The sequence below is a fragment of the Tamandua tetradactyla genome, chromosome 4 (genome assembly GCF_023851605.1).
Source record: "Tamandua tetradactyla isolate mTamTet1 chromosome 4, mTamTet1.pri, whole genome shotgun sequence".
Classification (NCBI taxonomy): domain Eukaryota; kingdom Metazoa; phylum Chordata; class Mammalia; order Pilosa; family Myrmecophagidae; genus Tamandua; species Tamandua tetradactyla.
In genome coordinates, this window is record NC_135330.1 from 26,053,110 (window position 1) to 26,068,111 (window position 15,002).

A 15,002-nucleotide genomic window follows, 5' to 3' on the forward strand; every position below is an offset into this window, starting at 1 on the left:
AGGCATATTATGAAGCCACAGTGGTCAAAACAGCATGGTATTGGCATAAAGATAGATATATCGACCAATGGAATCAAATAGAGTGCTCAGATATAGACCCTCTCATCTATGGACATTTGATCTTTGATAAGGCAGTCAAGCCAACTCACCTGGGACAGAACAGTCTCTTCAATAAATGGCGCCTGGAGAACTGGATATCCATATGCAAAAGAATGAAAGAAGACCCATATCTCACACCCTACACAAAAGTTAACTCAAAATGGATCAAAGATCTAAACATTAGGTCTAAGACCATAAAACAGTTAGAGGAAAATGTAGGGAGATATCTTATGAATCTTACAATTGGAGGCAGTTTTATGGACCTTAAACCTAAAGGAAGAGCACTGAAGAAGGAAATAAATAAATGGGAACTCCTCAAAATTAAACACTTTTGTGCATCAAAGAACTTCATCAAGAAAGTAGAAAGACAGCCTACACAATGGGAAACAATATTTGGAAACGACTTATCAGATAAAGGTCTAGTATCCAGAATTTATAATGAGATTGTTCAACTCAACAACAAAAAGACAGCCAACCCAATTACAAAATGGGAAAAAGACTTGAATAGACACTTCTCAGAAGAGGAAATACAAATGGCCAGAAGGCACATGAAGAGATGCTCAATGTCCCTGACCATTAGAGAAATGCAAATCAAAACCACAATGAGATATCATCTCACACCCACCATTATCAACAAAACAGAAAATGACAAGTGCTGGAGAGGATGTGGAGAAAGAGGCACACTTATCCACTGTTGGTGGGAATGTCAAATGGTGCAACCACTGTGGAAGTCAGTTTGGCGTTTCCTCAAAAAGCTGAATATAGAATTGCCATACGACCCAGCAATACCATTGCTGGAAATCTACTCAAAGGAATTAAGGGCAAAAACTCAAACGGACATTTGCACACCAATGTTTATAGCAGCGTTATTTACAATTGCAAAGAGATGGAAACAGCCAAAATGTCCATCAACAGACAAGTGGCTAAACAAACTGTGGTATATACATACAATGGAATATTATGCAGCTTTAAGACAGGATAAAATTATGAAGCATGTAATAACATGGATGGACCTAGAGAACATTATGCTGAGTGAGTCTAGCCAAAAACTAAAAGACAAATACTGTATGGTCCCAATGATGTGAATCGACATTCGAGAATAAACTTGGAATATGTCATTGGTAACAGAGTTCAGCAGGAGTTAGAAACAGGGTAAGATAATGGGTAATTGGAGCTGATGGGATACAGACTGTGCAACAGGACTAGATACAAAAACTCAAAAATGGACAGCACAATAATACCTAATTGTAAAGTAATCATGTTAAAACACTGAATGAAGCTGCATCCGAGCTATAGGTTTTTGTTTTGTTTTGTTTTGTTTTGTTTTGTTTTGTTTTGTTTTGTTCTTACTATTATTACTTTTATTTTTTTTCTCTATATTAACATTCTATATCTTTTTCGGTTGTATTGCTAGTTCTTCTAAACCGATGCAAATGTACTAAGAAACGATGATCATGCATCTATGTGATGATGTTAAGAATTACTGATTGCATATGTAGAATGGTATGATTTCTAAATGTTGGGTTAGTTTCTTTTTTTCCGTTAATTAATAATAAAAAAAAAAAAGAAATGAAATAATGTAAAGTTTCAGTGGCTGAGAGACTTTAAGTAGAATTGAGAGGTCATTCTGGAAGTTATTCTTATACATTATATACACATCCCTTTTTAGTTTTTAGTATATTAGAATAACTAGAAGGAAATACCTGAAACTAGTGACCTGTAATCCAGTAGCCTTGATTCTTGAAGAAGATTGTATAACTATATAGCTTTTAGCATGTGACCATATGATTATGAAAACCTTGTGACTGGCACTCCCTTCATCTACTGTATGGAAGATGAGTATGAAAACAAAGACAAAAAATGAGTAATAGGAGGGATAAGCAGCATGGGATGTTTGGTTGTTCTTTTTTATTTTATTTTATTTTTTTTGAGTAATGAAAATGTTCAAAAATTGATTTTGGTGATGAATTCACAACTATAGGATGATACTGTGAACCATTGATTGTATATTTTGAATGATTATATGGTATGTGAATATATCTCATAAAATTCATTACAAATATATATGTGTTTTCCTCCATTCCTCTCTTTCCTATCTCCTTCATCCATTTGTTTCAGTTTCCAAGATCTATTCATTCTATTGCAAGCTTTGGCAAACATTTTCTGTAAAGGGACAGATTTAATATTTTAGGCTTTGCAGACAACATATGGCTTTTGTTGTATGTATATATATATATATATATATATTTTCATAACCATTTAAAAATTTTGAAAACATTTCTAGCTATTGGAGCCATATGAACATACGCCAAGACTGAATTTAGCCAATGGGGCCATAGTTTGCTGACTTCTGATCTATACCAAAACCTGTCTCAAACCCAACCGCTTCTCTCCTTCACTACCATCCTAGCGGGGAATAACTGCTATCTCTTCCCTGAACTACTGCATTAGTCTCCTATTAGATTTTTCACTCCTACTCATGTCTTCTTTCTAATCTGTGCTCCACAAAATAGCCAGAATGATCTCTTAAATTAGACATGTCACTTCCCATGTCAAAGAAGGCTGCCTAAATGAACAAATTAAAAATAGTATTCGGCAACATTTCTATTATACTTTTTTTTTTTTGGCTTTTAAAAAGGGGAATTTAATAAGTTGCTAGTTTACAGTTCTAAGGTGAGAATCTATTACACTTTAAAAAACAGAATTTTTTGGAGAGAAGAAAGGGGTGACATTTCTAGAAAGGCAGTTTAATTATGCCCAATCTAGTTTTATTCTAAATGCATGCCATTACTTATTAACATAGGCAGTTAAAAATAAGAAAGGGTATGTCATTTATCCTTTTACATAGTTATTAAGATTTCATAATAAAACGTAATTAATCTGAGTATTAAATCAGAAATTGATTAAATTTAGTTGTAAGTAGTACAGTAAGTATTGAAGTTTAAGGCAAGTGAGGAAAGAGGAAGGAGGAGGAGAAGGAAGAAGAGGAGTGGGAGGGAGAAGTCAAAAAGACTTCTGCCATTTAGAGTAGGGTAAAACGTAGTATTTGTATTTATGTTGTTTATCTCCCTTTTGGCTGCTGTGAGTCTTCTTTGGTCTGGTTCTATCCGTGTTAAGCTTTTTCTGTGTCATTAATAAGGTCTAAAGGTGAAAATTCCCATTACCTCTAGTAGCAGTACCCTTATCCTCTGGGGCCTTCTTGATTATCTTTGGGTGTGATGTAGATTTTCTTACCATTGACATTACCTGTTTCTTACAAGTTCGCCCTCTTCCTTTGTCTTCTGGTTTCACTCACTCTTTCTTCTCTTATTAAAGAATCAACTTTTTTTTGTATTTTCCCAAGTATCCCTAATTTTTCCACAACTCTAATTTTATGCCACGAAATTCAGCATTTTACTAGCTCAGCCTCTTAAAGGAAACAGTTAATTTGCAGCAAAAATTAAACATTGGTTAATTTGTAAGTCAGTATGAATTAGACACATGTTGTTGAGATATTGTCAAGAGCACCTCTTTTAAATAGTACCTTTTTTCTGAAGAAATGAAAATGCTTTTGCAGCTAATGCTTCTTTGTTCCCATAAAGTTAGGTTTGTTTGTTTTCATTTTTCAATTTAAAGGATTGAGGTTGGGTATTATTATCCCTGCTTTACATATGGTGAAACCAAAGCACGGTGCAGAAAAATAAACCCCCCAAGGACATATGAGTGTATGCTCAAACATTGACTGGACCTCCCAGGTTTTGAGGGCCAGACCTGCGGTTTTTATCGTGGTCTTGCTGAGGGCAATTAAAAATTGAAGCAATTTCTAAACTGTGCTCCCTATTCTTTTTAGTCAAGGTCATTTATTTTTTACCTATTTTTAATACATCAAACCTTTTAAGAAAATTCCAAATATACTTTCTCTAAACCAGTGTTTCTCAAACTTGGGTAATATGCAAACACTCTTTAAAAGAAGAGTCCTTATGGATTCTGAGTGTAGACAATTTATTTGCATTCTCAGTGTTGCTTAAATATGGACAGAAAGCTTTTTATACTTAAATATCTGCAAATATTTAAATATTTTATTCTTATTTGATATCAAAAGAGCAAAACAAAATTACAAATCAAAATATAAACAGAACCATATCACTGAAAACTTCAATGAAAATGTATGAAAAATGATGTTCTTGTATGACGCCTAATTTCTTAGTCAACAGGAATATATTTGGGCTACCAGGTATAGGTTCCTATGAGATTGACATGCTGGACTATCCTGTGCTGTATGACCCCACAATTCTGCCACCACTTTTATCCTATTGGAGTGAAATCTTTATCTACTTAGGGCACCATGGTGTCATTGGAGGAAAGTATATAATTAGTGTATTAATTGGATAAGCAGTCAGAATTTTCAGGGTCAGCCATGGATTAAGCAGCTACCTATTGGAATGATTTATTTTAGGGCAATTCAAGCCGAGGATCTCACCTGTACCTGCTCACTTGAATTATTCAATAATTTTAGATGGAGGGATTGAAGAAACTAATTTAAATTAAAAGTACACTATATAGAAAAAATAATTAATAGCAATTTATTCTCTAGCAGATATTAATTTATTTATCTAAATGTAATCATGTGGGAAACAAAGCCTAGGGAAATGAAACAAAGGGTAGGTAAGCTTTGATATCATCATAAGTCAGCACTTATTAAATGCCTACTAGTGTTAAGGATCTATACAGGAAAGCACATAGTTCTCACTCTTGGCTGTTAAAATCTAACTGGTGATACAGGACAAATGGAGTGAGACAGGAAATTTTCTTGTGATATATCAGAGCAAAAAACTTAGAACTAAGCAGCAGCAGCATGAGCGGAGCCAAGGCATCTTGGTTTGGATCCAACAGAAAAGAGAAGCTGCACAAATGGAAGGGGTTCAGATAAGGAAGTTCATGTTTTTGTTGTTTAGTTTTTATTTCATAATCATAAACTTAACTGCATCTAGCTAGACTTGGCGGGAGAGGAAAATGTGAAATCCAAAGAACTGCAGTGAGAGCAAAAAGACTATAGAATACTGTGAGCAGACTGTAGGTGGTGGGGTACTCTTCAGAGCTACAAAAGGAATGGTCTGGTTGTTAAGATAAAATGCTAATCAATTTACTAGACTTATCCAAAGTTAGAAATGGTGATTTTCTTGCTGAACCCAAAGCACTCCATTGTTCCACACCTTGCCAAAAACCATAGGCCTGTCATGCAGCCACTCAATCCATGCAGATAAAAAACTGGGAACCATTTGTGTTGGCCATAGACAGGATGATTTTCTCATCATCAAACTTCTTACCATAAATGGGCTTACCACTAGTCCATCTTAACTTCCTTTTTTTTCTACACCCCTCCTACAGAAAGCCAGGAGCAAGCTGCAAGTCATGATTAGGGTTGATGAAGGAGAACTGTTCCAGTTCTTTGCCCCTTGTCCAAAGCTCTATTTCTGCACAAAGATGTGTTTCAGCCAGTAGCCGTGCTCAGACTACCAGCTGTTCTTGGAATGATCCAGCCAAATGCCATCTTGAGTCCAGTGCTGGGTCTCAAAATGCAAATGGAACGGCCCCTCCTCCCCCTGTCCATCTAGGAGTCTGCACTCCTGGAACATAGGGAGAAGGGATCTCACTAAAGAGTGAAAGGCATGGCTACCCAGATCTGCTTTTCAAATAACTTCCCTCTCAGAAGGAACATCATTAAACTATGTTCCTATCATCAAGGGGAAAAGTTTAATGGTCAAAGTGAAGGATTCTGAAAAGCTCTAATTTGGATGAGTGCTCAGGCAATTTGCTTTTCTACTTAGTGCTGTCTTCATTTGAGTTTTTCTTTGCCGAAATGATAGGAAGGAGAAGGGAAAATTCAGCTTTGACTTTTGTTTGCAGTGTGTAACAAATGATGGGGAACATTTTAAACCATTCATCTACTGATTGGGAATTGTCAGAGTATTTTATTTATGCGTGCCTTTCTGGCTTCCATTTCCTCAAATAAGTAAAATTATGCTACATTTTCAAACATGGTACTTTTATTAAGTTGAACTCCCACAAATTTGTGGTATACATAATTTGGTCAAAGTAACAGTTTTATTTGATAAATGCATACCTAGAATGCTATATGTGTAGAATTTTGTATGAGTAATGTACACTGGAAGGCTGTTATGAAGTAAGCATTATTTCAAAGTTTGTGGTGTCTCTTAAATTCACTTTGTAGTTTAACGTTCAGCTATGGAGAAATTCAGAGTTGAGGAATATTTTTTGTTTGCATTTTACTAATAGGAATCCATATCATATTTTATACCTCTTCAAGAAAACCAATCACTATGCCAAACTGAAAGTTTCTTTTTTTCATAAATATGTTTTGATGCCTTGTAACACAGAAAGAAATATGGAAAATGTAATTATTGAGCATTTGAAATAGGTAATTTAAAGTGTTTGTAGCATGTTTTGCCATGCTGAGTAAATTTTTTCCTTCCTAGTAACTGAAAAAAATATATAAAATATTAACCAAATCCTTGTACTTACCTTACTAACAGAAAATTTAACTCATGAAGTACACTGTTATAGTTTGTGACAGTCTATGAATATGCATGGCATTAGGAATTCTTTTTTTATTCACATCTGTTGATTCATTTTTTTCCTGTAAAGCTGCTCAAATATTATTCTGCTCACACAAACAATAAATATCCCATTTAAAATTTATTATGTATATGTTTTTTCCCTGTTAAAGATTCTTTCCTTGAATGAAAAATCCTGGAAACTCAAAGCCGTAGATATATGTGTTGTTGGTTTTTTATGAGCTATTGTTGGTTGATAAATGTTATTTTTCTGCTTTATTGGCTATTCTTTTTTTGGATATCCATTTTTGTTAATTTTTGTTATTCATTTTGTTATTTTCAAAGTCCCTGGTTGCCAGCAGTAGAATCTATTCTGCCTAGTTTAAGTAGAAACATATTTACTAAGGAGTATAGATGTCTCAAAGAATCAATGGGAGAGCAAAACTATAGAACTAGACTGAGTTTCCAGGAATGGCTCCCCAAAATGAATTTCAAAATTGGGCTTGCAGGAGAGTGCTGCGTCCACCAATCTGGAAGTTGCACAATCAGCTGGATCCAGAGCTACACTACCTCTATCATAATCCAGGCCAACAAAACAGGGCCACATAACCTGCCTCTCTCCCATGTCACCCAGTTCTGAGTCAAAATCTGGTGTTCATATATCTGATTAGCTGGAACTAAATCTCATTTTGAGCTTTAGCTACAAGGCAAGATTTAGAAGGGAAAGAGAGTTTGAACTGAACTCCAACATAAAAAGAAACTTGGGATGGGTGTTGAGATAGCCCATCCTCAGAATCCACTCCAGTTAATAGCCTTGAGACATCTACTCTATTTGAGATTTTGTACAATTCATTCAGCTGCTCGGAAACTCTACCTATGCATGTAAGGTGGCCAGGCAGCAAGCTGCTGTTTTCATTGAAATGTATATGGGGCATTTTCTCTGAATCTGTATCGCTCCCTAGAGAACACTCCAGTGCCCTGCCTAGTGGGGGCAGAGAAATACATCTGGCTTCTGGCATTCTGGAAGCAAAGAAGAAAAGGGGGCTGAGGGACAACATTTCACTATATAGACTTCCACTAAATTCTCTTGATTTCAGTTCCACATTTGCTATCCGCCCTGCCTGATCTCTCTGAATCTAAAACTTCTTTGATGCAGTAATTTCTCCAGAGAATAAGCCATCAGTCTCATGCTGGGGGTAGGAACAGGTTACCAATGGGCAGAGGAAGTAACCCTAGGATGCTAGTTGTTCTGTATACAAACCTCCATCCAATCCTCCTGCTTTGGTACCACAACTGTACCTGGTGGTATGTAGCACCAGGTGCCTCCAAAACCAGAACCCAAATGGGGTGGCTAGTCCTCCTTTCCCTCCTTCTGCAGATATTTGGGTAATAACCACTTCCTCTCTGCTAAGTCAATCGAGGCTCTTCTGTCTGCTTTCTTTCTTCCAACACATTTTTCAAATCTGTTATCCATCTTTCTCTTCCATTTTCTTTGTCCTTATGGATCAATATCATTTTTATTTCTTTACTGTCATTATTGTGGGGCTTTGAGAAGAAGAAGAGAAATATCATCTGATCAATCTTTCATGCTTAGCTATAAGTACTTTTTTTTTTCCACATGAGCAGGCACCAGAAATCAAGCCCAGGTCTCTGGTATGGCAGGTGAGAACTCTGCCACTGAGCCATTGTGGCCCGCCCTATTAGTACTTTTAATTATTCTTTAGTATGTTTGCCATTACCAGTCTTGTACTCATAAATTCTCACATGTGAATATTTCTTTAAATATTTCCTTAAATTTTGAAGAGAGAATTCTTAATGTTCTCACTTTCAAATTATAAAAGTATGTTTACTCTGATGGGCAATACAGTGTCATCCCTGAGAATGACAAAATGAAATCGTTTTTTAATCAAAGAAAAAACAAACACAGGAAAGATATTGATCAACTTTATTATACGTTGAACAGCAAGCAAATTATGTTAATTGAGTATTCTGTTCTCTGCAAAAAAACACTTATAATCCATTGATAAGGAATCTTTTCAGATCTGTCTACAGACCATTTCTTGGTGGCATAAACATTCAGCCGCTTCTTCCTTGGCTGGCTCAGCAGTATGGCCGTGTGGTCTACTCACAGTGTTGGTGCAGTTGTGTCATAGGAATGTTCCACTCATAGCCAGTTGGGTTGTTCAGCACTTGGAGGGATACAAATGTCAGTTTCCCAGAAGAAGAAGAAACATTTAACAAATTATAGTGGTTGAAACTAAGAATCTTTACTCTTATGAAGCGCAGTTATATTCAGCAACTTGGGATATTCTGTTAGTATATCATGGAATCTGTTTCTAATCTGATTGTTTATTAGCTTGAGAAATAAAGTCATGAATGTTTTCAAATGTTAGAGCAAGAAGTAAAGAATTATGAAAGTATTACATATTTTAAAAATAAATTTGGTGCCATTACTGGCTTTTTCATATATTTTTCTTTGTTCTCTTCTAATGTAATTTCTTTTCTGTTCTACCCTTTTCAAAACCTTTACATCAGTTCTTACCTCTTAAGATCATAATCTATCCTTATTTTTTGTTTTGTACTGTTTTTAAATATATTGAATTTTCATAGTATATTTATATGTTTAGGCCAGGGAGATTTGTATAAATCAAATTAGGTATATTGTTCTAAGTTGGTTAATTGTCACCTAAAAAACTATATGCTTCTAAGCAAAAAAAAAATTGTAAATTCATTTAAAATCAATATTTGTGGCATAAAGTTTTTATATAACATCTGGTTAGAAAATTTTTAACAAAATACTATATAGTTAGACCTATCATATTGGAAATTTATTTGTAATGCATAATCAACAATCAAATGTTCAATTAGCAACATCTATGCATGCAGCACTGTAATATTGTTTTAGTTTCTTAAATGCTGCTAGAATGTAATATACCAGAAATGGAATGGTCTTTAAAAAGGGAATTAAGTTACAATTTTACAGTTCTCAGGCCATAAAAATGTCTACACTAAGGCATCAAGAGAAAGATACATTGACTCAAGAACGGCTGTTGTCTGTCACCTGGGAAGCCATGTGGCTGGCATCTGTTGGTCCTTGTTTCCAGTTCCATTGCTTTCCAACTTCTCATGCCAGTGGTTTTCTCTCTAAGTGTCTTTGGGCCTTCATTTAGCCACTCTAGGACATAACTCTGAGTTCAGACTTACTTAGCATTTCATGAGAAGGCACATGTTGATGTTTGCTGGGCTTTACATCTCTAGATGTCTGCGTTTGGCATCTGCGCTGTCAGCACTCCAAGCATCTCCTTTCACACACTCCAGGCATCTCCAAATGTCTGTATCTATGCCATTTCTGAGCTCTCCTTTAAAATCAAGGCCCATCTTGAATGGGCAGAGTCACATCTCCATCTAATCAAAATGTCACACCCACAATTGGATGTGTCACATCTCCATGAAACAATCCAATCAAAATTTTCACCCGACAAAGACATAAACGGACATTTGCACACCAGTGTTCTTAGCAGCATTATTTATAATTGCCAAGAAATGGAAACAGCCCAAATGCCCATCAACAGATGAGTGACTAAACAAGCTGTGGTGTATACATATAATGGAATATTATGCAGCTGTAAAACAGAATAAAGTTATGAAGTATGTAACAACATTGATGGACCTTAAGGACATTATGTTGCGTGAGATTAGCCAGAAACAAAAGGACTAATACTGTATGGTCTCACTGATATGAACTAACATTAATGAATGAACTTGGAGAATTTCAGTTACAAACAGGTCATCAGGAGATAGAAATAGGGTAGATACTGGGTAATTGGAGCTGAAGGGATACAGACTATGCAACAGGACTGATTGTAAAAATTCAGAAATGGATAGCACAATACTGCCTAACTGTAATACAATAATGTTAGAACACTGAATGAAGCTGAATGTGAGAATGATAGAGGGAGGAGGGCTGGGGACACAAATGAAACCAGAAGGAAAGAGAAACAATAAAGACTGAGATGGTGTATAATCTAGGAATGCCTAGAGTGTATAATGATAGTGACTAAATGTACAAATTTAAAAATGTTTTGCATGAGGAAGAACAAAGGAATGTCAATAATGCAGAGTGTTGAAAATAGATGTAATTAATATTTTAAAACTTTAACATATGTGTGAGGCTAAAGCAAAAAATATTTATTTGGTACAAAATTTATATTTTGAATAGTGCATTTCCTTATATAACTTATGTGAACAGCTTAACTGAACACCATAAGTACATGGAACCTCAAGTAGGGCATGAGATTTTGTATGTTTGTCCAGAGTGATGCCTCAATAAATCCCAGAGTGATTTGAACAGTGAGTAAAAAAGTATTTGCAAAGTTGCCTTGAGGGAATGGTGAGAAAGGGAGACAATTCAATTTCCCCAAGTGGAGAATTCTTGATATTCTCACAAGCAGTGGGAACAACCAAAGCAATAGGCTGAACCCCCAATCTTGGGGTTTGTTCATATGAAACTTAACCCCACAAAGGATAGGTCAAGCCTACTTAAAATTAGGTCTAAGAGTCACCCCCAGGAGAACTTCTTCTGTTGCTCAGATGTGGCCTCTCTCAGACAACACGACAAGCAAACCCACTGTCCTCCCCCTTTCTCCGTGGGACATGACTCCCAGGGGTGTGTACCTTCCTGGCCACATGGGACAGAAATCCTAGAATGAGCTGGAACTCAGCACTAAGGGATTGAGAAAACCTTCTTGACCAAAAGGGGGAAGAGCAAAATGAGACAAAATAAAGTGTCAATGGCTGAGAGATTCCAAACACAGTCAAGAGGTTATCCTGGAGGCTATTCTTATGCATTGAATAGATATCACCTTTTTAGTTAAGACGTAACAGAGAGGCTGAAGGGAACTGCCTGAAAATGTAGAGCTGTGTTCCAGTAGCCAAGTTTCTTGAAGATGATTGTATAATGATACTGCTTTCACGATGTGACTGTGTGACTGTGAAAACCTTGTGTCTCATGCTTCTTTTATCTACCTTATGGACAGATGAGTAAAACATATGGATTAAAAATAAATAAATAATAGGGGGAACAAATGTTAAAATAAATTTAGTAAGTTGAAATGCTCGTGATCAATGAAAGGGAGGGGTAAGGGGTGTGGTATGTATGATTTTTTTTTTCTGTTTTCTTTTTATTTCTTTTTCTGAATTGATGCAGATGTTCTAAGAAATGATCATGATGATGAATATACAACTATGTGATGAAAAAAAGAATGTTCATATTGTATGTTGATTGGTTTTATTAATAAAAATTATAAAAAGTTGTGGAGGGCTGTAATGAATTTGACAGAGTAGTTTTAGAAAATCACCATACCTGGAGATACTATAGGGATTAGAAGGCAAGGAGACTAGAAAAGGGGTCATGCTTATGAAATGCCAGGGACTTAGACTAATGTAATGTGGTGGGAATATCAAACAAGGGGGAGCTGTGGCAAATGCTTCACACACAATGTGATATAATTTTGATGTAATAAAGGACATGAAAGAAGGTGATATCATGGAAATGATTGTTAAGTTTCACAGTGGAAACTGGGAGAATGAAAAATATACCCAATAGCAAAAATAGGGAAGACAGAAGGGAAAAACTGTTTGGATGGATGGGAGGGAGGAAAACATAAGTACATGGTAACCAGTGCTGTCCTATAGAAATATAATTTAATCACATATATCATTTAAAATTTTCTGGTAGCCACATTCAAAACAGTAAAAATAGACAGATGAGGATCGCATGGTTAATTCAGTACTAGAATTCTCTCCCGCCATGCAGGAGACCTGGGTTTGATTCTCGGCCCATACCCCCCCCCAAAAAAAAAGTTGTAAACAAAATTCCGTATGATATACATATCACATATTTGCATCTATGTGTGTATATATAAATATGCATATGTGTGGGGAGACACATTTAAAAAATAAATGGATGAGGGCGGGCCGCGGTGGCTCAGCGGGCAAGAGTGCTTGCCTGCCGTGCCGGAGGACCCCGGTTCGATTCCCGGCCCCAGCCCATGTAAAAAACAAACAAACAAACAAAATATAATAAAAAAAACAAGAAAATGTTTAAAAATGTCTCCCTTTCTTCCATCCTTCCTTCCTTCTCTGTCTTTCCTTCCCTTCCTCCCTCTCTCTTTAAAAAAAAAAAATAAAATAAATGGATGAAATTATTTAATAAAATGATATATTTATCCCAGTTTATAAAAAATATGCCATTTCAACATGTAATCAATACAGGACCTGTTAATGAGATATTTACCTTCATTTGAAGTCTTTGAAATCTGCCTATATATTTTACACTTGGAGCACATGTCAATTTAACTAACTATGTTCCAGGTGCTCAGTAGCCAGCCAAGGCTGCTGGCTACCATATTTAACAATGCATCATTAAAAGGTTTAATGGAACTCTCAAAGATTATGCAGCATATTTATGCAATTTATTAAAATTTATTAAACAGTGTGATGACCACTGTTATTTTGGAAATTATAATTCTGTACTTTCTCCTCTTTCATGCCTATTGCTTATTTTAGTTCTTTCAGATTCAAAATGTTCTTTAAGGAAAGTGTCATTCTTTCCCAAAATCAGCAAGAACTTTAGAAATATCCATGATATTCTGTTTCATTGCTTGGAGTTACTGCTGCCTCATTTAATTCTCTATTTGACTTATAACTTTAAACAAACTAATCTGAATGTACTCTTTCTTATTCCTTTGTCAGTCTTAAAACTCTTTATTATGAAATAATAGAGCAATGTGTCCTCAAAAGCCTTGGATAAGTGACATTTAGAACATTTTCCATTTGTCTCTGTCTACATATGCGTGTCTTTCTTCAGTTTAATATCTGACATAAACTTGCTGGATTTTTGGGTCTTCACTATATCCTAAAGACCAAAATACAATAGGGAGCCTACTTCTATAGAAAACAAGCCAAGGACATTGTGTTCCATCTTTACAATGAAATACAGATTTCCCATTAAAAGGCAAATCCATCATTTCAAAAAGTTGACTAGAATGTTGCATAAAAAAATACAGCTGCTTAAATTTAGAGTGTTGAAAAAAGTCCAATAAAAAAAATGTTCCCTGGGTCTCCAGCATTTTCATTTGACTATGTATTGAATAGGTTTTCATTCAGACTAGGATCTTGCCTTTTAGAATTCTATCCTAAAATAGTTTCATAATTGTTTTTAGCAAGTCTCAACTGCAAATTAAGTTCAACTATGATGCTTCGTTTACTTAAATTATGTATTTTGCTATCTAGAAATATCTTTGTGTTTGCTAATATAGTGAGGGCTGTTTTGTACAAGAAATAATGGTACTTTCTTATAATTCTTTGCTTTTTCATATTTGTTCTTAGATTTCTCCATTACCATTTAGTTTCTCTTTTCTTTTCTTTACTTTGCCTTTCTTTCCCCCCTCCCTCCCCTCCCCTCTCCAGAAGTCTCCAGCTAGCTTCCTTCAATTTCTTCTGTCAACCTTCAGTTTCTTCTATCAACTGTTTCACTCTATCCTATTTTTGTGATCAGAGTGCCACCTTTTAGTGATTCTAATATGTTCTACCCAACTTTTCCCAGCTTAATTTAGAAATAAGAAGTGGGAAAACTGATGATATTCTCTGCAATAATTCTGTCAGGGGTCTACATGCAACATGCCACCCACAAGCTGGCTAGTGAACCTTGAAGAGTTTTGCTCCATGCTACTGAGCCTAGCCACAAATTCCCAAGGAAGTGATCTATGTGCTGTAGGAGCAAAGAGGTTTATGTTAACCATATCTGTGTAGTGCATGTATTTCCAAGAGGCATTAATAATTGTTTATTAAAAGTTGTGACAAAGTCTCCATCCTTACCTCTGGAATTAGTCCTGCTCTTCCCTCAGGATCTAATAGCACAGGATAGCCTGGAACCATAGAGAGTACTACTATTTAAGAAGAACTGTGCTCACATGCCTCTGGGAAAAGCTATTTCCTAGCTTTCTTAAGCTGGGTATTTGGTTCTCTTCTATTATCCTAGTGGTTAGGCATTTATACATATGGTAATATTGCCCCTCAATTAGTTCCTAAAAGTAAATGTTTCTAATGATTCTTTGATATCCAATATGTTTTACCAAAACCGGTTCGGTACCATTTGCAGACCCTCACTTCTCCAAAGTCCGGTTTCTTCCTAAAGAATTGTTCATTTTAAAAGAGATCTTCCTTTAGTTAATCTCAGGCTACTTATAGAATAGCCTCTTTTTCCCCCAAGGAGCTTAACAATTTTATGCAATAATTTTTTCTAGACCCAAATGAGGGGAGTATTTTCTGTGCTGTATCATAGTTATG

The 15,002-nt window shown here is 35.6% G+C and overlaps 1 protein-coding gene across 9 annotated transcripts in view; it reads left to right on the plus strand.

The window, feature by feature from the left end:
- DNM3 (dynamin 3) overlaps positions 1-15,002 on the plus strand; it is a 608,953-nt gene that overhangs the window by 440,595 nt on the left and 153,356 nt on the right. The gene's annotated exons all lie outside the window — the stretch shown is intronic.